Consider the following 21,764-nt stretch of genomic DNA (forward strand, 5'->3'; position numbering starts at 1 on the left):
TTTCTATGTTTCATCGTCATTAAGAAGGCCAAGGTGTACAATAAACCTGAAGTGAAGCTTCATAATCTAAAAGTGGACTCACAGGATGGGTTCAAATGTTAGAAAGTTAGAGTGTCAGTCCTCCTTCACTTAAGTCGGCATTGGGCCTTTTGTAATTAATTCGGATGCAATTTCTGTGTTTCATCGTCAATAAGAAGGTCCAAGGGATACAATAAACCAGAAGTGAAGCATCGGAATCTAAAACCGGACTCACAGGAGAAGCTCAAATCATAGAAAGTTTGAATGTCAGTCCTCTTGCACTTAAGTCGGCATTGTGCCTTTAAATTTAATTCCGATGCAATTTCTGTGTTTCAACGTCAATAAGACAGTGCAAGGTATACAGTAAACCTGAAGTGAAGCATCGGAATCTAAAACTGGACTCACAGGAGAGGTTCAAATCATAGAAAGTTAGAGTGTCAGTCCTCATGTCCTTAAGTCGGCATTGTGCCTTTTGAATTTTACTCCGATGCAATTTCTGTGTTTAATCGTCAATTAGAAGGTGCAAGGTATACAGTAAACCTGAAGTGAACCATCGGAAACTAAAACTGGACTCACAGGAGTGGTCCAAATCATAGAAAGTGAGAGTGTCAGTTTTCTTGTACTTAAGTCGGCTTTGTGCCTTATGTATTAAATTCGGATGCAATTTCTGTGTTTCATCGTCAATTAGAAGTTCCAAGGGATACAGTAAACCTGAAGTGAAGCATCGGAATCTAAAACTGGACTCACAGGAGAGGTTCAAATCATACATATCTAGAGTGTCAGTTCTCTTGGACTTAAGTCGGCGATGTGCCTTTTGAATTTAATTCCGATGCAATTTCTGCGTTTCATCGTCAATAAGAAGATGCAAGGTATACAGAAAACCTGAAGTGAAGCATCGGAATCTAAAACTGGACTCACAGGAGAGGTTCAAATCATAGAAAGAGAGAGTGTCAGTGCTCTTTTACTTAAGTCGGCTTTGTGCCTTTTGTTTTGATTTCGGATGCAATTTCTGTATTTCATCGTCAATAACAAGGTCCAAGGAATACAGTAAACCTGAAGTGAAGCATCGGCATCTAAAATTGTACTCACAGGAAACGTTCAAATCATAGATAGTTATAGTGTCAGTCCTCTTGTACTTAAGTCGGCATTGTGTCTTTTGAATATAATTACGATGCAATTTCTGTGTTTCATCGCCAATAAGAAGGTGCAAGGTATGCAGTTAACCTGAAGTGAAGCATCGGAATCCAAAACTGGACCCACAGGAGAGGTTAAAATCATAGAGAGTTAGAGTGTCAGGCCTCTTGTACTTAAGTCGGCATTGTGCCTTTTGTATTAAATTCGGATGCAATTTCTGTATTTCATCGTCAATTAGAATGTCCAAGGGATACAGAAATCTTGAAGTGAAGCATCGGAATCTAAAACTGGACTCACAGGAGATGTTCATATCATAGAAAGAGAGAGTGTCAGCCCTCTTTTACTTAAGTCGGCATTGTGCCATTTGTTTTAAATTCGGATGCAATTTCTGTATTTCATCGTCAATAAGAAGGACCAAGGGATACAGTAAACCTGAAGTGAAGCATCGGAATCTAAAACTGGACTCACAAGAGAAGTTCAAATCATAGATAGTTAGAGTGTCAGTCCTCTTGTATTTTTGTCGGCATTGTGCCTTTTGTAAGAAATTCCGATGCAATTTCTGCGTTTCATTGTCAATAAGAATGTGCAAGGTATACGGTAAACCTGAAGTGACGCATCGGAATCTAACACTGGACTCATAGGAGAAGTTCCAATCATAGAAAGTGAGTGTGTCCGTCCTCATTTACTTAAGTCGGCATTGTGCCTTTTGTATTAAATTTGGATGCAATTTCTGTGTTTCATCGTCAATAAGAAGTTCCAAGGGATACAGTAAACCTGAAGTGAAGCATCGGAATCTAAAACTGGACTCAAAGGAGAGGTTCAAATCATAGAAAGTGAGAGTGTCAGTCCTCTTGTAAATAAGTCGGCATTGTGCCTTTTGTACTAAATTCGGATGCAATTTCTATGTTTCATCGTCATTAAGAAGGTCCAAGGTATACAGTAAACCTGAAGTGAAGCATCTGAATCTCAATAGTGGACTCGCAGGAGAGGTTCAAATCTTGGAATGTTAGAGTGTCAGTCCTCTTTTACTTAAGTCGGCATTGGGCCTTTTGTATTAAATTCGGATGCAATTTCTGTGTTTCATCGTCAATAAGAAGGTCCAAGGTATACAGTAAACCTGAAGTGAAGCATCGGAAACTAAAACTGGTCTCACAGGAGAAGTTCAAATCATAGAAAGTTAGAGTGTCAGTCCTCTTGTACGTAAGTAGGCATTGTGCCATTTGTATTAAATTGGGATGCAATTTCTGTATTTCATCGTCAATAAGAAGGTCCAAGGGATACAGTGAACCTGAAGTGAAGCATCGGAATCTAAAACTGGACTCACAGGAGAAGTTCAAATCATAGAAAGTTAGAGTGTCAGTCCTCTTGTATTTAAGTAGGCATTGTGCCTTTTAAAATTATTTCGGATGCAATTTCTGTGTTTCATCGTCAATAAGAAGGTCCAAGGGATACAGTAAACCTGAAGTGAAGCATCAGAATCTAACACTGGACTCACAGGAGAGGTTCAAATCATAGAAAGTTAGAGTGTCAGTCCTCATGTCCTTAAGTCGGCATTGTGCCTTTTGAATTATATTCCGATGCAATTTCTGTGTTTCATCGTCAATTAGAAGGTGCAAGGTATACAGTAAACCTGAAGTGAACCATCGGAATCTAAAACTGGACTCACAGGAGTGGTCCAAATCATAGAAAGTGAGAGTGTCAGTCTTCTTGTACTTAAGTCGGCTTTGTGCCTTATGTATTACAATCGGATGCAATTTCTGTGTTTCATCGTCAATTAGAAGTTCCAAGGGATACAGTAATCCTGAAGTGAAGCATCGGAATCTAAAACTGGACTCACAGGAGAGGTTCAAATCATACATATTTAGAGTGTCAGTTCTCATGTCTTTAAGTCGGCAATGTGCCTTTTGAATTTAATTCCCATGCAATTTCTGCGTTTCATCGTCAATAAGAAGATGCAAGGTATACAGAAAACCTGAAGTGAAGGATCGGAATCTAAAACTGGACTCACAGGAGAGGTTCAATTCATAGAAAGAGAGAGTGTCAGTCCTCTTTTACTTAAGTCGGCATTGTGCCATTTGTATTAGAATTCGGATGCAATTTCTGTATTTCATCGTCAATAAGAAGGTCCTAGATATACAGTAAACCTGAAGTGAAGCATCGGAATCTAAAACTGGACTCACAGGACAGGTTCAAATCATAGAAAGTTAGAGTGACCGTCTACTTGTACTTAAGTCGGCATTGTGCCTTTTGTATTAAATTCCAATGCAATTTCTGTGTTTCATCGTCAATAAGAAGGTGCAAGGTATACAGTAAACCTGAAGTGAAGCATCGGAATCAGATACTGGACTCACAGGAAGGTTCAAATCATAGAAAGAGAGAGTGTCAGTGCTCTTTTACTTAAGTCGGCTTTGTGCCTTTTGTATTGATTTCGGATGCAATTTCTGTATTTCATCGTCAATAACAAGGTCCAAGGGATACAGTAAACCTGAAGTGAAGCATCGGCATCTAAAACTGGACTCACAGGAGACGTTCAAATCATAGATAGTTATAGTGTCAGTCCTCTTGTACTTAAGTCGGCATTGTGTCTTTTGAATTTAATTCCGATGCAATTTCTGTGTTTCATCGCCAATAAGAAGGTGCAAGGTATGCAGTTAACCTGAAGTTAAGCATCGGAATCCAAAACTGGACCCACAGGTGAGGTTAAAATCATAGAGAGTTAGAGTGTCAGGCCTCTTGTACTTAAGTCGGCATTGTGCCTTTTGTATTAAATTCGGATGCAATTTCTGTATTTCATCGTCAATTAGAATGTCCAAGGGATACAGAAATCTTGAAGTGAAGCATCGGAATCTAAAACTGGACTCACAGGAGAGGTTCATATCATAGAAAGAGAGAGTGTCAGCCCTCTTTTACTTATGTCGGCATTGTGCCATTTGTTTTAAATTCGGATGCAATTTCTGTATTTCATCGTCAATAAGAAGGACCAAGGGATACAGTAAACCTGAAGTGAAGCATCGGAATCTAAAACTGGACTCACAGGAGAAGTTCAAATCATAGATAGTTAGAGTGTCAGTCCTCTTGTATTTTTGTCGGCATTGTGCCTTTTGTAAGAAATTCCGATGCAATTTCTGCGTTTCATTGTCAATAAGAATGTGCAAGGTATACGGTAAACCTGAAGTGACGCATCGGAATCTAACACTGGACTCATAGGAGAAGTTCAAATCATAGAAAGTGAGTGTGTCCGTCCTCATTTACTTAAGTCGGCATTGTGCCTTTTGTATTAAATTTGGATGCAATTTCTGTGTTTCATCCTCAATAAGAAGTTCCAAGGGATACAGTAAACCTAAAGTGAAGCATCGGAATCTAAAACTGGACTCAAAGGAGAGGTTCAAATCATAGAAAGTGAGAGTGTCAGTCCTCTTGTAAATAAGTCGGCATTGTACCTTTTGTACTAAATTCGGATGCAATTTCTATGTTTCATCGTCATTAAGAAGGTCCAAGGTATACAGTAAACCTGAAGTGAAGCATCTGAATCTAAATAGTGGACTCACAGGAGAGGTTCAAATCTTGGAATGTTAGAGTGTCAGTCCTCTTTTACTTAAGTCGGCATTGGGCCTTTTGTATTAAATTCGGATGCAATTTCTGTTTTTCATCGTCAATAAGAAGGTCCAAGGTATACAGTAAACCTGAAGTGAAGCATCGGAAACTAAAACTGGTCTCACAGGAGAAGTTCAAATCATAGAAAGTTAGAGTGTCAGTCCTCTTGTACGTAAGTAGGCATTGTGCCATTTGTATTAAATTGGGATGCAATTTCTGTATTTCATCGTCAATAAGAAGGTCCAAGGGATACAGTGAACCTGAAGTGAAGCATCGGAATCTAAAACTGGACTCACAGGAGAAGTTCAAATCATAGAAAGTTAGAGTGTCAGTCCTCTTGTATTTAAGTAGGCATTGTGCCTTTTAAAATTATTTCGGATGCAATTTCTGTGTTTCATCGTCAATAAGAAGGTCCAAGGGATACAGTAAACCTGAAGTGAAGCATCGGAATCTAACACTGGACTCACAGGAGAGGTTCAAATCATAGAAAGTTTGAATGTCAGTCCTCTTGCACTTAAGTCGGCATTGTGCCTTTAAATTTAATTCCGATGCAATTTCTGTGTTTCAACGTCAATAAGACAGTGCAAGGAATACAGTAAACCTGAAGTGAAGCATCGGAATCAAAAACTGGACTCACAGGAGAGGTTCAAATCATAGAAAGTTAGAGTGTCAGTCCTCATGTCCTTAAGTCGGCATTGTGCCTTTTGAATTTTATTCCGATGCAATTTCTGTGTTTAATCGTCAATTAGAAGGTGCAAGGTATTCAGTAAACCTGAAGTGAACCATCGGAATCTAAAACTGGACTCACAGGAGTGGTCCAAATCATAGAAAGTGAGAGTGTCAGTCTTCTTGTACTTAAGTCGGCTTTGTGCCTTATGTATTACAATCGGATGCAATTTCTGTGTTTCATCGTCAATTAGAAGTTCCAAGGGATACAGTAATCCTGAAGTGAAGCATCGGAATCTAAAACTGGACTCACAGGAGAGGTTCAAATCATACATATTTAGAGTGTCAGTTCTCTTGTCTTTAAGTCGGCAATGTGCCTTTTGAATTTAATTCCCATGCAATTTCTGCGTTTCATCGTCAATAAGAAGATGCAAGGTATACAGAAAACCTGAAGTGAAGGATCGGAATCTAAAACTGGACTCACAGGAGAGGTTCAATTCATAGAAAGAGAGAGTGTCAGTCCTCTTTTACTTAAGTCGGCATTGTGCCATTTGTATTAGAATTCGGATGCAATTTCTGTATTTCATCGTCAATAAGAAGGTCCTAGGGATACAGTAAACCTGAAGTGAAGCATCGGAATCTAAAACTGGACTCACAGGACAGGTTCAAATCATAGAAAGTTAGAGTGACCGTCTACTTGTACTTAAGTCGGCATTGTGCCTTTTGTATTAAATTCCAATGCAATTTCTGTGTTTCATCGTCAATAAGAAGGTGCAAGGTATAGAGTAAACCTGAAGTGAAGCATCGGAATCAGATACTGGACTCACAGGAAGGTTCAAATCATAGAAAGAGAGAGTGTCAGTGCTCTTTTACTTAAGTCGGCTTTGTGCCTTTTGTATTGATTTCGGATGCAATTTCTGTATTTCATCGTCAATAACAAGGTCCAAGGGATACAGTAAACCTGAAGTGAAGCATCGGCATCTAAAACTGGACTCACAGGAGACGTTCAAATCATAGATAGTTATAGTGTCAGTCCTCTTGTACTTAAGTCGGCATTGTGTCTTTTGAATTTAATTCCGATGCAATTTCTGTGTTTCATCGCCAATAAGAAGGTGCAAGGTATGCAGTTAACCTGAAGTTAAGCATCGGAATCCAAAACTGGACCCACAGGTGAGGTTAAAATCATAGAGAGTTACAGTGTCAGGCCTCTTGTACTTAAGTCGGCATTGTGCCTTTTGAATTTAATTCCGATGCAATTTCTGTGTTTCATCGTCAATAAGAAGGTCCAAGGGATACAGTAAACCTGAAGTGAAGCATCGGAATCAAAATCTGAACTCACACGAGAGGTTCAAAGCATAGAGAGAAAGGGTGTCAGCCCTCTTTTACTTAAGTCGGCATTGTGCCTTTTGTATTTAATTCGGATGCAATTTCTGTATTTCATCGTCAATTAGAAGTTCCAAGGGATACAGTAATCCTCACGTGAAGCATCGGAATCTAAAACTGGACTCACAGGAAAGGTTCAAATCATAGTAAGTTAGAGTGTCAGTCCTCGTGTACTTAGGTCGGCATTGTGCCTTTTGTATTAAATTCCGATGCAATTTCTGTGTTTCATCGTCATTAAGAAGTTGCAAGGTATATGATAAACCTGAAGTGAAGCATCAGAATCTAAAACTGGTCTCACAGGAGAGGTTCAAATCATAGAAAGAGAAAGTGTCAGTCCTCTTTTACTTTAGTCGGCATTGTGCCTTTTGTATTAAATTCGGGTGCAATTTCTGTGTTTCATCGTCAATAAGAAGGTCCAAGAGATACAGTAAACCTGAAGTGATGTTTTCGGAATCTAAAACATGGACTCACAGGAGACGTTCAAATCAAAGAAAGAGAGGGTGTCAGTCCTCTTGTACTTAAGTCGGCATCGTGTCTTTTGTATTAAATTCGGAGACAATTTCTGTGTTTCATCATCAATAAGAAGGTGCAAGGTATACAGTAAACGTGAAGTGAAGCATCGGAATCTAAAACTGGACTCACTGGAGAGGTTCAAATCATAGAAAGAGAGAGAGTCAGTCCTCTTGTACTTATGTCGGCATTTTGCCTTTTGAATTTAATTCCGATGCAATTTCTGTGTTTCATCGTCAACAAGAAGGTGCAAGGTATACAGTAAATGTGAAGTGAAGCATCGGAATCTAAAACTGGACTCACAGGAGAGGTTCAAATCATGGAAAGAGAGAGTGTAAGTCCTGTTTTACTTAAGTCGGCATTGTGCCATTTGTATTAAATTTGGATGCAAATTCTGTATTTCATCGTCAATATGAAGGTCCAAGGGATACAGTAAACCTGAAGTGAATCATCGGAATCTAAAACTGGACTCACAGGCGAAGTTCAAATCATAGAAAGTTAGAGTGTCAGTCCTCTTTTATTTTTGTCGGCATTGTGCCTTTTGTAAGAAATTCCGATGCAATTTCTGCGTTTCATTGTCAGTAAGAATGTACATGGTATACGGTAAACCTGAAGTGACGCATCGGAATCTAAAACTGGACTCATAGGAGAAGTTCAAATCATAGAAAGAGAGAGTGTCAGTCCTCTTTTACTTAAGTCGGCATTGTGCAATTTGTATTAAATTCGGATGCAATTTCTGTATTTCATCGTCAATAAGAAGGTCCTAGGAATACAGTGAATCTGAATTGAAGCATCGGAATCTAAAACTGGACTCACAGGAGAAGTTCAAATCATAGAAAGTTAGAGTATCAGTCCTCTTGTATTTTTGTCGGCATTGTGCCTTTTGTATGAAATTCCGATGCAATTTCTGTGTTTCATCGTCAATAAGAATGTGCAAGGTATACGGTAAACCTGAAGTGACGCATCGGAATCTAAAACTGGACTCACAGGAGAAGTTCAAATCATAGAAAGCGAGTGTGTCATTCCTCATTTACTTAAGTCGGCATTGTGCCTTTTGTATTAAATTCGGATGCAATTTCTGTGTTTCATCGTCAATAAGAAGTTCCAAGGGATACAGTAAACCTGAAGTGAAGCATCAGAATCTAAAACTGGACTCACAGGAGAGTTTCAAATCATAGAAAGTGAGAGTGTCAGTCCTCTTGTTAATAAGTCGGCATTGTGCCTTTTGTACTAAATTCGGATGCAATTTCTATGTTTCATCGTCATTAAGAAGGTCAAAGGTGTACAGTAAACCTGAAGTGACGCATCTGAATCTAAAAGTGGACTCACAGGAGAGGTTCAAATGTTAGAAAGTTAGAGTGTCAGTCCTCTTTTACTTAAATCGGCATTGGGCCTTTTGTATTAAATTCGGATGCAATTTCTGTGTTTCATCGTCAATAAGAAGGTCCAAGGTATACAGTAAACCTGAAGTGAAGCATCGGAATCTAAAACTGGACTCACAGGAGAGGCTCAAATCATAGAAAGTTTGAATGTCAGTCCTCTTGCACTTAAGTCGGCATTGTGCCTTTAAATTTAATTCCGATTCAATTTCTGTGTTTCAACGTCAATAAGACAGTGCAAGGTATACAGTAAACCTGAAGTGAAGCATCGGAATCTAAAACTGGACTCACAGGAGAAGTTCAAATCATAGAAAGTTAGAGTGTCAGTCCGCTTGTATTTTTTTCGGCATTGTGCATTTGTATGAAATTCCGATGCAATTTCTGTGTTTCATTGTCAATAAGAATGTGCAAGGTATACGGTAAACTTGAAGTGACGCATCGGAATCTAAAACTGGACTCACAGGAGAAGTTCAAATCATAGAAAGTGAGTGTGTCAGTTCTCATTTACTTAAGTCGGCATTGTGCCTTTTGTATTAAATTCGGATGCAATTTCTGTGTTTCATCGTCAATAAGAAGTTCCAAGGGATACGGTAAACCTGAAGTGAAGCATTGGAATCTAAAACTGGACTCACAGGAGAGCTTCAAATCATAGAAAGTGAGAGTGTCAGTCCTCTTGTTAATAAGTCGGCATTGTGCATTTTGTACTAAATTCGGATGCAATTTCTATGTTTCATCGTCATTAAGAAGGTCCAAGGTGTACAGTAAACCTGAAGTGAAGCATCTGAATCTAAAAGTGGACTCACAGGAGAGGTTAAAATGTTAGAAAGTTAGAGTGTCAGTCCTCTTTTACTTAAGTCGGCATTGGGCCTTTTGCATAAAAATTCGGATGCAATTTCTGTGTTTCATCGTCAATAAGAAGGTCCAAGGGATACAGTAAACCTGAAGTGAAGCATCGGAATCTAAAACTGGACTCACAGGAGAGGCTCAAATCATAGAAAGTTTGAATGTCAGTCCTCTTGCACTTAAGTCGGCATTGCGCCTTTAAATTTATTTCCGATGCAATTTCTGTGTTTCAACGTCAATAAGACAGTGCAAGGTATACAGTAAACCTGAAGTGAAGCATCGGAATCTAAAACTGGACTCACAGGAGAGGTTCAAATCATACAAAGTTAGAGTGTCAGTCCTCATGTCCTTAAGTCGGCATTGTGCCTTTTGAATTTTATTCCGATGCAATTTCTGTGTTTAATCGTCAATTAGAAGGTGCCAGGTATACGGTAAACCTGAAGTGAACCATCGGAATCTAAAACTGGACTCACAGGAGTGGTCCAAATCATAGAAAGTGAGAGTGTCCGTCTTCTTGTACTTAAGTCGGCTTTGTGAGTTATGTATTAAATTCGGATGCAATTTCTGTATTTCATCGTCAATAAGAAGGTCCAAGGGATACAGTAAACCTGAAGTGACGCATCGGAATCTAAAACTGGACTCACAGGAGAAGTTCAAATCATAGAAAGTTAAAGTGTCAGTCCTCTTGTATTTTTGTCGGCATTGTGCCTTTTGTAAAAAATTCCGATGCAATTTCTGCGTTTCATTGTCAATAAGAATGTGCAAGGTATACGGTAAACCTGAAGTGACGCATCGGAATCTAAAACTGTACTCATAGGAGAAGTTCAAATCATAGAAAGAGAGAGTGTCAGTCCTCTTTTACTTAAGTCGGCATTGTGCCATTTGTATCAAATTCGGATGCAATTTCTGTATTTCATCGTCAATAAGAAGGTCCAAGGAATACAGTGAGTCTGAAGTTAAGCATCGGAATCTAAAACTGGACTCACAGGAGAAGTTCAAATCATAGAAAATTAGAATGTCAGTCCGCTTGTATTTTTTTCGGCATTGTGTATTTGTATGAAATTCCGATGCAATTTCTGTGTTTCATTGTCAATAAGAATGTGCAAGGTATACGGTAAACCTGAAGTGACGCTTCGGAATCTAAAACTGGACTCACAGGAGAAGTTCAAATCATAGAAAGTGAGTGTGTCAGTCCTCATTTACTTAAGTCGGCATTGTGCCTTTTGTATTAAATTCGGATGCAATTTCTGTGTTTCACCGTCAATAAGAAGTTCCAAGGGATACAGTAAACCTGAAGTGAAGCATCGGAATCTAAAACTGGACTCAAAGGAGAGTTTCAAATCATAGAAAGTGAGAGTGTCAGTCCTCTTGTTAATAAGTCGGCATTGTGCCTTTTGTACTAGATTCGGATGCAATTTCTATGTTTCATCGTCATTAATAGGGTCCAAGGTGTACAGTAAACCTGAAGTGAAGCATCTGAATCTAAAAGTGGACTCACAGGAGAGGTTCAAATGTTAGAAAGTTAGAGTGTCTGTCCTCTTTTACTTAAGTCGGCATTGGGCCTTTTGTATAAAAATTCGGATGCAATTTCTGTGTTTCATCGTCAATAAGAAGGTCCAAGGTATACAGTAAACCTGAAGTGAAGCATCGGAAACTAAAACTGGTCTCACAGGAGAAGTTCAAATCATAGAAAGTTAGAGTGTCAGTCCTCTTGTATTTAAGTAGGCATTGTGCCTTTTAAAATTAATTCGGATGCAATTTCTGTGTTCCATCGTCAATAAGAAGGTCCAAGGGATACAGTAAACCTGAAGTGAAGCATCGGAATCTAAAACTGGACTCACAGGAGAGGCTCAAATCATAGAAAGTTTGAATGTCAGTCCTCTTGCACTTAAGTCGGCATTGTGCCTTTAAATTTAATTCCGATGCAATTTTTGTGTTTCAACGTCAATAAACAGTGCAAGGTATACAGTAAACCTGAAGTGAAGCATCGGAAGCTAAAACTGGACTCACAGGAGAAGTTCAAATCATAGAAAGTGAGTGTGTCAGTTCTCATTTACTTAAGTCGGCATTGTGCCTTTTGTATTAAATTCGGATGCAATTTCTGTGTTTCATCGTCAATAAGAAGTTCCAAGGGATACAGTAAACCTGAAGTGAAGCATCGGAATCTAAAACTGGACTCACAGGAGAGTTTCAAATCATAGAAAGTGAGAGTGTCAGTCCTCTTGTTAATAAGTCGGCATTGTGCCTTTTGTACTAAATTCGGATGCAATTTCTATGTTTCATCGTCATTAAGAAGGTCAAAGGTGTACAGTAAACCTGAAGTGACGCATCTGAATCTAAAAGTGGACTCACAGGAGAGGTACAAATGTTAGAAAATTAGAGTGTCAGTCCTCTTTTACTTAAGTCGGCATTGGGCCTTTTGTATTAAATTCGGATGCAATTTCTGTGTTTCATCGTCAATAAGAAGGTCCAAGGTATACAGTAAACCTGAAGTGAAGCATCGGAAACTAAAACTGGTCTAACAGGAGAAGTTCAAATCATAGAAAGTTTGAGTGTCAGTCCTCTTGTATTTAAGTAGGCATTGTGCCTTTTAAAATTATTTCGGGTGCATTTTCTGTGTTTCATCGGCAATAAGAAGGTCCAAGGGATACAGTAAAACTGAAGTGAAGCATCGGAATCTATAACTGGACTCACAGGAGAGGCTCAAATCATAGAAAGTTTGAATGTCAGTCCTCTTGCACTTAAGTCGGCATTGTGCCTTTAAATTTAATTCTGATTCAATTTCTGTGTTTCAACGTCAATAAGACAGTGCAAGGTATACAGTAAACCTGAAGTGAAGCATCGGAATCTAGAACTGGACTCACAGGAGAGGTTCAAATCATAGAAAGTTAGAGTGTCAGTCCTCATGTCCTTAGGTCGGCTTTGTGCCTTTTGAATTTTATTCCGATGCAATTTCTGTGTTTAATCGTCAATTAGAAGGTGCCAGGTATACAGTAAACCTGAAGTGAACCATCGGAATCTAAAACTGGACTCACAGGAGTGGTCCAAATCATAGAAAGTGAGAGTGTCAGTCTTCTTGTACTTAAGTCGGCTTTGTGAGTTATGTATTAAATTCGGATGCAATTTCTGTATTTCATCGTCAATAAGAAGGTCCAAGGGATACAGTAAACCTGAAGTGAAGCATCGGAATCTAAAACTGGACTCACAGGAGAAGTTCAAATCATAGAAAGGGAGAGTGTCAGTCCTCTTGATTTTTTGTCGGCATTGTGCCTTTTGTAAAAAATTCCGATGCAATTTCTGCGTTTCATTGTCAATAAGAATGTGCAAGGTATACGGTAAACCTGAAGTGACGCATCGGAATCTAAAACTCGACTCATAGGAGAGGTTCAAATCATAGAAAGAGAGAGTGTCAGTCCTCTTTTACTTAAGTCGGCATTGTGCCATTTGTATTAGATTCGGATGCAATTTCTGTATTTCATTGTCAATAAGAAGGTCCAAGCAATACAGTGAATCTGAAGTGAAGCATCGGAATCTAAAACTGGACTCACAGGAGAAGTTCAAATCATAGAAAGTTTGAGTGTCAGTCCGCTTGTATTTTTTTCGGCATTGTGCATTTGTATGAAATTCCGATGCAATTTCTGTGTTTCATTGTCACTAAGAATGTGCAAGGTATACGGTAAATTTGAAGTGACGCATCGGAATCTAAAACTGGACTCACAGGAGAAGTTCAAATCATAGAAAGTGAGTGTGTCAGTTCTCATTTACTTAAGTCGGCATTGTGCCTTTTGTATTAAAATCGGACGCAATTTCTGTGTTTCATCGTCTATAAGAAGTTCCAAGGGATACAGTAAACCTGAAGTGAAGCATCGGAATCTAAGACTGGACTCACAGGAGAGTTTCAAATCATAGAAAGTGAGAGTGTCAGTCCTCTTGTTAATAAGTCGGCATTGTGCATTTTGTACTAAATTCGGATGCAATTTCTATGTTTCATCGTCATTAAGAAGGTCCAAGGTGTACAGTAAACCTGAAGTGAAGCATCTGAATCTAAAAGTGGACTCACAGGAGAGGTTAAAATGTTAGAAAGTTAGAGTGTCAGTCCTCTTTTACTTAAGTCGGCATTGGGCCTTTTGTATAAAAATTCGGATGCAATTTCTGTGTTTCATCGTCAATAAGAAGGTCCAAGGGATACAGTAAACCTGAAGTGAAGCATCGGAATCTAAAACTGGACTCACAGGAGAGGCTCAAATCATAGAAAGTTTGAATGTCAGTCCTCTTGCACTTAAGTCGGCATTGCGCCTTTAAATTTATTTCCGATGCAATTTCTGTGTTTCAACGTCAATAAGACAGTGCAAGGTATACAGTAAACCTGAAGTGAAGCATCGGAATCTAAAACTGGACTCACAGGAGAGGTTCAAATCATACAAAGTTAGAGTGTCAGTCCTCATGTCCTTAAGTCGGCATTGTGCCTTTTGAATATTATTCCGATGCAATTTCTGTGTTTAATCGTCAATTAGAAGGTGCCAGGTATACAGTAAACCTGAAGTGAAGCATCGGAATCTAAAACTGGACTCACAGGAGAGGCTCAAATCATAGAAAGTTTGAATGTCAGTCCTCTTGCACTTAAGTCGGCATTGTGCCTTTAAATTTAATTCCGATGCAATTTTTGTGTTTCAACGTCAATAAGACAGTGCAAGGTATACAGTAAACCTGAAGTGAAGCATCGGAATCTAAAACTGGACTCACAGGAGAAGTTCAAATCATAGAAAGTGAGTGTGTCAGTTCTCATTTACTTAAGTCGGCATTGTGCCTTTTGTATTAAATTCGGATGCAATTTCTGTGTTTCATCGTCAATAAGAAGTTCCAAGGGATACAGTAAACCTGAAGTGAAGCATCGGAATCTAAAACTGGACTCACAGGAGAGTTTCAAATCATAGAAAGTGAGAGTGTCAGTCCTCTTGTTAATAAGTCGGCATTGTGCCTTTTGTACTAAATTCGGATGCAATTTCTATGTTTCATCGTCATTAAGAAGGTCAAAGGTGTACAGTAAACCTGAAGTGACGCATCTGAATCTAAAAGTGGACTCACAGGAGAGGTTCAAATGTTAGAAAGTTAGAGTGTCAGTCCTCTTTTACTTAAGTCGGCATTGTGCCTTTTGTATTAAATTCGGATGCAATTTCTGTGTTTCATCGTCAATAAGAAGGTCCAAGGTATACAGTAAACCTGAAGTGAAGCATCGCAAACTAAAACTGGTCTCACAGGAGAAGTTCAAATCATAGAAAGTTAGAGTGTCAGTCCTCTTGTATTTAAGTAGGCATTGTGCCCTTTAAAATTAATTCGGATGCAATTTCTGTGTTCCATCGTCAATAAGAAGGTCCAAGGGATACAGTAAACCTGAAGTGAAGCATCGGAATCTAAAACTGGACTCACAGGAGAGGCTCAAATCATAGAAAGTTTGAATGTCAGTCCTCTTGCACTTAAGTCGGCATTGTGCCTTTAAATTTAATTCCGATGCAATTTTTGTGTTTCAACGTCAATAAACAGTGCAAGGTATACAGTAAACCTGAAGTGAAGCATCGGAAGCTAAAACTGGACTCACAGGAGAAGTTCAAATCATAGAAAGTGAGTGTGTCAGTTCTCATTTACTTAAGTCGGCATTGTGCCTTTTGTATTAAATTCGGATGCAATTTCTGTGTTTCATCGTCAATAAGAAGTTCCAAGGGATACAGTAAACCTGAAGTGAAGCATCGGAATCTGAAACTGGACTCACAGGAGAGTTTCAAATCATAGAAAGTGAGAGTGTCAGTCCTCTTGTTAATAAGTCGGCATTGTGCCTTTTGTACTAAATTCGGATGCAATTTCTATGTTTCATCGTCATTAAGAAGGTCAAAGGTGTACAGTAAACCTGAAGTGACGCATCTGAATCTAAAAGTGGACTCACAGGAGAGGTACAAATGTTAGAAAATTAGAGTGTCAGTCCTCTTTTACTTAAGTCGGCATTGGGCCTTTTGTATTAAATTCGGATGCAATTTCTGTGTTTCATCGTCAATAAGAAGGTCCAAGGTATACAGTAAACCTGAAGTGAAGCATCGGAAACTAAAACTGGTCTCACAGGAGAAGTTCAAATCATAGAAAGTTTGAGTGTCAGTCCTCTTGTATTTAAGTAGGCATTGTGCCTTTTAAAATTATTTCGGGTGCATTTTCTGTGTTTCATCGGCAATAAGAAGGTCCAAGGGATACAGTAAAACTGAAGTGAAGCATCGGAATCTATAACTGGACTCACAGGAGAGGCTCAAATCATAGAAAGTTTGAATGTCAGTCCTCTTGCACTTAAGTCGGCATTGTGCCTTTAAATTTAATTCTGATTCAATTTCTGTGTTTCAACGTCAATAAGACAGTGCAAGGTATACAGTAAACCTGAAGTGAAGCATCGGAATCTAGAACTGGACTCACAGGAGAGGTTCAAATCATAGAAAGTTAGAGTGTCAGTCCTCATGTCCTTAGGTCGGCTTTGTGCCTTTTGAATTTTATTCCGATGCAATTTCTGTGTTTAATCGTCAATTAGAAGGTGCCAGGTATACAGTAAACCTGAAGTGAACCATCGGAATCTAAAACTGGACTCACAGGAGTGGTCCAAATCATAGAAAGTGAGAGTGTCAGTCTTCTTGTACTTAAGTCGGCTTTGTGAGTTATGTATTAAATTCGGATGCAATTTCTGTATTTCATCGTCAATAAGAAGGTCCAAGGGATACAGTAAACCTGAAGTGAAGCATCGGAATCTAAAACTGGACTCACAGGAGAAGTTCAAATCATAGAAAGGGAGAGTGTCAGTCCTCTTGATTTTTTGTCGGCATTGTGCCTTTTGTAAAAAATTCCGATGCAATTTCTGCGTTTCATTGTCAATAAGAATGTGCAAGGTATACGGTAAACCTGAAGTGACGCATCGGAATCTAAAACTCGACTCATAGGAGAGGTTCAAATCATAGAAAGAGAGAGTGTCAGTCCTCTTTTACTTAAGTCGGCATTGTGCCATTTGTATTAGATTCGGATGCAATTTCTGTATTTCATTGTCAATAAGAAGGTCCAAGCAATACAGTGAATCTGAAGTGAAGCATCGGAATCTAAAACTGGACTCACAGGAGAAGTTCAAATCATAGAAAGTTTGAGTGTCAGTCCGCTTGTATTTTTTTCGGCATTGTGCATTTGTATGAAATTCCGATGCAATTTCTGTGTTTCATTGTCAATAAGAATGTGCAAGGTATACGGTAAATTTGAAGTGACGCATCGGAATCTAAAACTGGACTCACAGGAGAAGTTCAAATCATAGAAAGTGAGTGTGTCAGTTCTCATTTACTTAAGTCGGCATTGTGCCTTTTGTATTAAATTCGGACGCAATTTCTGTGTTTCATCGTCAATAAGAAGTTCCAAGGGATACAGTAAACCTGAAGTGAAGCATCGGAATCTAAGACTGGACTCACAGGAGAGTTTCAAATCATAGAAAGTGAGAGTGTCAGTCCTCTTGTTAATAAGTCGGCATTGTGCATTTTGTACTAAATTCGGATGCAATTTCTATGTTTCATCGTCATTAAGAAGGTCCAAGGTGTACAGTAAACCTGAAGTGAAGCATCTGAATCTAAAAGTGGACTCACAGGAGAGGTTAAAATGTTAGAAAGTTAGAGTGTCAGTCCTCTTTTACTTAAGTCGGCATTGGGATTTTTGTATAAAAATTCGGATGCAATTTCTGTGTTTCATCGTCAATAAGAAGGTCCAAGGGATACAGTAAACCTGAAGTGAAGCATCGGAATCTAAAACTGGACTCACAGGAGAGGCTCAAATCATAGAAAGTTTGAATGTCAGTCCTCTTGCACTTAAGTCGGCATTGCGCCTTTAAATTTATTTCCGATGCAATTTCTGTGTTTCAACGTCAATAAGACAGTGCAAGGTATACAGTAAACCTGAAGTGAAGCATCGGAATCTAAAACTGGACTCACAGGAGAGGTTCAAATCATACAAAGTTAGAGTGTCAGTCCTCATGTCCTTAAGTCGGCATTGTGCCTTTTGAATATTATTCCGATGCAATTTCTGTGTTTAATCGTCAATTAGAAGGTGCCAGGTATACAGTAAACCTGAAGTGAAGCATCGGAATCTAAAACTGGACTCACAGGAGAGGCTCAAATCATAGAAAGTTTGAATGTCAGTCCTCTTGCACTTAAGTCGGCATTGTGCCTTTAAATTTAATTCCGATGCAATTTTTGTGTTTCAACGTCAATAAGACAGTGCAAGGTATACAGTAAACCTGAAGTGAAGCATCGGAATCTAAAACTGGACTCACAGGAGAAGTTCAAATCATAGAAAGTGAGTGTGTCAGTTCTCATTTACTTAAGTCGGCATTGTGCCTTTTGTATTAAATTCGGATGCAATTTCTGTGTTTCATCGTCAATAAGAAGTTCCAAGGGATACAGTAAACCTGAAGTGAAGCATCGGAATCTAAAACTGGACTCACAGGAGAGTTTCAAATCATAGAAAGTGAGAGTGTCAGTCCTCTTGTTAATAAGTCGGCATTGTGCCTTTTGTACTAAATTCGGATGCAATTTCTATGTTTCATCGTCATTAAGAAGGTCAAAGGTGTACAGTAAACCTGAAGTGACGCATCTGAATCTAAAAGTGGACTCACAGGAGAGGTTCAAATGTTAGAAAGTTAGAGTGTCAGTCCTATTTTACTTAAGTCGGCATTGTGCCTTTTGTATTAAATTCGGATGCAATTTCTGTGTTTCATCGTCAATAAGAAGGTCCAAGGTATACAGTAAACCTGAAGTGAAGCATCGCAAACTAAAACTGGTCTCACAGGAGAAGTTCAAATCATAGAAAGTTAGAGTGTCAGTCCTCTTGTATTTAAGTAGGCATTGTGCCTTTTAAAATTATTTCGGGTGCATTTTCTGTGTTTCATCGGCAATAAGAAGGTCCAAGGGATACAGTAAAACTGAAGTGAAGCATCGGAATCTATAACTGGACTCACAGGAGAGGCTCAAATCATAGAAAGTTTGAATGTCAGTCCTCTTGCACTTAAGTCGGCATTGTGCCTTTAAATTTAATTCTGATTCAATTTCTGTGTTTCAACGTCAATAAGACAGTGCAAGGTATACAGTAAACCTGAAGTGAAGCATCGGAATCTAGAACTGGACTCACAGGAGAGGTTCAAATCATAGAAAGATAGAGTGTCAGTCCTCATGTCCTTAGGTCGGCTTTGTGCCTTTTGAATTTTATTCCGATTGAATTTCTGTGTTTAATCGTCAATTAGAAGGTGCCAGGTATACAGTAAACCTGAAGTGAACCATCGGAATCTAAAACTGGACTCACAGGAGTGGTCCAAATCATAGAAAGTGAGAGTGTCAGTCTTCTTGTACTTAAGTCGGCTTTGTGAGTTATGTATTAAATTCGGATGCAATTTCTGTATTTCATCGTCAATAAGAAGGTCCAAGGGATACAGTAAACCTGAAGTGAAGCATCGGAATCTAAAACTGGACTCACAGGAGATGTTCAAATCATAGAAAGTTAGAGTGTCAGTCCTCTTGATTTTTTGTCGGCATTGTGCCTTTTGTAAAAAATTCCGATGCAATTTCTGCGTTTCATTGTCAATAAGAATGTGCAAGGTATACGGTAAACCTGAAGTGACGCATCGGAATCTAAAACTCGACTCATAGGAGAGGTTCAAATCATAGAAAGAGAGAGTGTCAGTCCGCTTGTATTTTTTTCGGCATTGTGCATTTGTATGAAATTCCGATGCAATTTCTGTGTTTCATTGTCAATAAGAATGTGCAAGGTGTACAGTAAACCTGAAGTGATGCATCTGAATCTAAAAGTGGACTCACAGGAGAGGTTCAAATGTTAGAAAGTTAGAGTGTCAGTCCTCTTTTACTTAAGTCGGCATTGGGCCTTTTGTATAAAAAATTCGGATGCAATTTCTGTGTTTCATCGTCAATAAGAAGGTCCAAGGGATACAGTAAACCTGAAGTGAAGCATCGGAATCTAAAACTGGACTCACAGGAGAGGCTCAAATCATAGAAAGTTTTAATGTCAGTCCTCTTGCACTTAAGTCGGCATTGCGCCTTTAAATTTAAGTCCGATTCAATTTCTGTGTTTCAACGTCAATAAGACAGTGCAAGGTATACAGTAAACCTGAAGTGAAGCATCGGAATCTAAAACTGGACTCACAGGAGAGGCTCAAATCATAGAAAGTTTGAATGTCAGTCCTCTTGCACATAAGTCGGCATTATGCCTTTAAATTTAATTCCGATGCAATTTCTGTGTTTCTACGTCAATAAGACAGTGCAAGGTATACAGTAAACCTGAAGTGAAGCATCGGAATCTAAAACTGGACTCACAGGAGAGGTTCAAATCATACAAAGTTAGAGTGTCAGTCCTCCTGTCCTTAAGTCGGCATTGTGTCTTTTGAATTTTATTCCGATGCAATTTCTGTGTTTAATCGTCAATTAGAAGGTGCCAGGTATACAGTAAACCTGAAGTGAACCATCGGAATCTAAAACTGGGCTCACAGGAGTGGTCCAAATCATAGAAAGTGAGGGTGTCAGTCTTCTTGTATTTTTGTCGGCATTGTGCCTTTTGTAAAAAATTCCGATGCAATTTCTGCGTTTCATTGTCAATAAGAATGTGCAAGGTATACGGTAAACCTGAAGTGACGCATCGGAATCTAAAACTGTACTCATAGGAGAAGTTCAAATCATAGAAAGAGAGAGTGTCAGTCCTCTTTTACTTAAGTCGTCATTGTGCCATTTGTATTAAATTCGGATGCAATTTCTGTATTTCATCGTCAATAAGAAGGTCCAAGAAATACAGTGAATCTGAAGTGAAGCATCGGAATCTAAAACTGGACTCACAGGAGAAGTTCAAATCATAGAAAATTAGAGTGTCAGTCCGCTTGTATTTTTTTCGGCATTGTGCATTTGTATGAAATTCCGATGCAATTTCTGTGTTTCATTGTCAATAAGAATGTGCAAGGTATACGGTAAACCTGAAGTGACGCATCGGAATCTAAAACTGGACTCACAGGAGAAGTTCAAATCATAGAAAGTGAGTGTGTCAGTCCTCATTTACTTAAGTCGGCATTGCGCCTTTTGTATTAAATTCGGATGCAATATCTGTGTTTCATCGTCAATAAGAAGTTCCAAGGGATACAGTAAACCTGAAGTGAAGCATCGGAATCCAAAACTGGACTCACAGGAGAGTTTCAAATCATAGAAAGTGAGAGTGTCAGTCCTCTTGTTAATAAGTCGGCATTGTGCCTTTTGTACTAGATTCGGATGCAATTTCTATGTTTCATCGTCATTAATAGGGTTCAAGGTGTACAGTAAACCTGAAGTGAAGCATCTGAATCTAAAAGTGGACTCACAGGAGAGGTTCAAATGTTAGAAAGGTAGAGTGTCAGTCCTCTTTTACTTAAGTTGGCATTGGGCCTTTTGTATAAAAATTCGGATGCAATTTCTGTGTTTCATCGTCAATAAGACGGTCAAAGGTATACAGTAAACCTGAAGTGAAGCATCGGAAACTAAAACTGGTCTCACAGGAGAAGTACAAATCATAGAATGTTAGAGTGTCAGTCCTCTTGTATTTAAGTAGGCATTGGGCCTTTTAAAATTAATTCGGATGCAATTTCTGTGTTTCATCGTCAATAAGAAGGTCCAAGGGATACAGTAAACCTGAAGTGAAGCATCGGAATCTAAAACTGGACTCACAGGAGAGGTTCAAATCATAGAAAGTTAGAGTGTCAGTCCTCATGTCCTTAAGTCGGCATTGTGCCTTTTGAATTTTATTCCGATGTAATTTCTGTGTTTAATCGTCAATTAGAAGGTGCAGGGTATACAGTAAACCTGAAGTGAACCATCGGAATCTAAAACTGGACTCACAGGAGTGGTTTAAATCATAGAAAGTGAGAGAGTCAGTCTTCTTGTACTTAAGTCGGCTTTGTGAGTTATGTATTAAATTCGGATGCAATTTCTGTGTTTCATCGTCAATTAGAAGTTCCAAGGGATACAGTAAACCTGAAGTGAAGCATCGGACTCTAAAACTGGACTCACAGGAGAGTTTCAAATCATACATATTTAGAGTGTCAGTTCTCTTGTACTTAAGTCGGCAATGTGCCTTTTGAATTTAATTCCGATGCAATTTCTGCGATTCATCGTCAATAAGAAGATTCAAGGTATACAGAAAACCTGAAGTGAAGCA

Source organism: Schistocerca serialis, unplaced genomic scaffold, assembly GCF_023864345.2.
Source record: "Schistocerca serialis cubense isolate TAMUIC-IGC-003099 unplaced genomic scaffold, iqSchSeri2.2 HiC_scaffold_849, whole genome shotgun sequence".
Classification (NCBI taxonomy): Eukaryota; Metazoa; Arthropoda; class Insecta; order Orthoptera; family Acrididae; genus Schistocerca; species Schistocerca serialis.